We start from the raw sequence: 2,220 nt of genomic DNA, 5'->3' as shown, positions 1-2,220 counted from the left end.
TATCCCACAGGGGGAAAATTGAAAAAAAAGTTGAAAAAAAAAATTTTTGGGACTTAGAAAATTTTCACACATGTGTCAGACTTCCAGAGAGGGGAGCATGTCAGTGCGCGCATCCGATTTCAGTTCCAGAGCGATTCGCGCGATGAGTCCTTGATACTTAGTCGTTTTTTGCAAAATTTCTGACTTTTTGGAAAATTTCACAATTTTGTGAAAACTTCCACAAAATGAGGTTCTAGTATGTTAGAGGGCATCCCAGGAGGGCTCCAAAAGTGTGGGTAAAATATATATCCCACAGGGGGAAAATTGAAAAAAAGTTGAAAAAAAAAATTTTTGGGGACTTAGAAAATTTTTCAACTTTTGTCAGACTTCCAGACAGGGGAGCGTGTCAGTGCGCGCATCCGATTTCAGTTCCAGAGCGATTCGCGCGATGAGTCCTTGATACTTAGTCGTTTTTGGCAAAATTTCTGACTTTTTGAAAATTTCACAATTTTGTGAAAACTTCCACAAAATGAGGTTCTAGTATGTTAGAGGGCATCCCAGGAGGGCTCCAAAAGTGTGGGTAAAATATATATCCCACAGGGGGAAAATTGAAAAAAAGTTGAAAAAAAAAAATTTTTGGGGACTTAGAAAATTTTCACACATGTGTCAGACTTCCAGAGAGGGAGCATGTCAGTGCGCGCATCCGATTTCAGTTCCAGAGCGATTCGCGCGATGAGTCCTTGATACTTAGTCGTTTTTGCAAAATTTCTGACTTTTTGGAAAATTTCACAATTTTGTGAAAACTTCCACAAAATGAGGTTCTAGTATGTTAGAGGGCATCCCAGGAGGGCTCCAAAGTGTGGGTAAAATATATATCCCACAGGGGGAAAATTGAAAAAAAGTTGAAAAAAAAAATTTTTGGGGACTTAGAAAATTTTTCAACTTTTGTCAGACTTCCAGACAGGGGAGCGTGTCAGTGCGCGCATCCGATTTCAGTTCCAGAGCGATTCGCGCGATGAGTCCTTGATACTTAGTCGTTTTTGCAAAATTTCTGACTTTTTGGAAAATTTCACAATTTTGTGAAAACTTCCACAAAATGAGGTTCTAGTATGTTAGAGGGCATCCCAGGAGGGCTCCAAAAGTGTGGGTAAAATATATATCCCACAGGGGGAAAATTGAAAAAAAGTTGAAAAAAAAATTTTTGGGGACTTAGAAAATTTTTCAACTTGTGTCAGACTTCCAGAGAGGGGAGCATGTCAGTGCGCGCATCCGATTTCAGTTCCAGAGCGATTCGCGCGATGAGTCCTTGATACTTAGTCGTTTTCAGAAGTCACAATTTTGACTTCCAGGACCCGCAAAACGTTTGTAAATTGAGCCCGCTCCCCAGTTCCAAGCGTTTTGAGGTGTCCCCGGTTGCAGTAATGCAGCCTGCCCACTAGATGTCGCAAAAGAGACAAAAAGTGAAAAGAACCAGAATGAGGAAATTCCAGGGAGCCGAATCCGCCTGACAGTTCCAGGCGATCGGGCACTTTTTTGCATGCGTCCCTAAAGTGGGTATAGGGTGACACTCCATGCAAAGACCCAGTTTTGCACACCACCGGCAGAATATATGAGAGAGAGGTACCTCTCAGCCCCGACACATTTTGACTCATTTAAGCTGGTTTTCACCTCCGTAGGCCTGGGTATGCGTTTTGGCTATGAGTCCCTGTTCGGCTGGAGGTCTGCACCTTGGCTGAACCCAGGCTTCCGCAGCTGCGTGGGGGGACTTTTGCCGGTCGCCTATCCCAAGTCAGAGAGGTGTTCCTGGGTTGAAGTGAGCCTGGCCAGACCCCCCGCGGGCCCTGGTTCTCCACATGGGGGCGCCGTCAAGGCTAAAATCTGGATTTTTAGGCCGAGGAGAGGCTCCATGAGGGCGGATGCTTTTGTGGCTTCGACCCCAGTGCTGTTCCACATCCAGTACCCCCCCGCAAGGGCGCCTGTACCCGAGTCGCGCTTCCAGGACTCGTGGGCACGTATCTCCCGACGACAGGGGTTTGCAGCCTCCGTACTTGGGCAAGTCCCTACATGCACCCCTGCTCTTCCTCCGATCGATCTGGCGCAGCGCTCCCGGGTGGGGAGGTGGCGCCGCTCGCTCGGCCCGGGCTTTGGAGCCCGCGCTGGCTTAAGGTGAGCGGTCCCCTTCCTCCTCTACCCCCGGGCTTCCCGACACCTATCTTTGGGCGCGCATGCCGGCCTCGCCTC

The sequence above is a fragment of the Phyllobates terribilis genome, unplaced genomic scaffold, assembly GCF_046119375.1.
Source record: "Phyllobates terribilis strain yellow unplaced genomic scaffold, ASM4611937v1 Scaffold_2012__1_contigs__length_177219, whole genome shotgun sequence".
In the NCBI taxonomy this organism is placed as follows: Eukaryota; Metazoa; Chordata; class Amphibia; order Anura; family Dendrobatidae; genus Phyllobates; species Phyllobates terribilis.
This window is presented reverse-complemented; position numbering follows the sequence as displayed.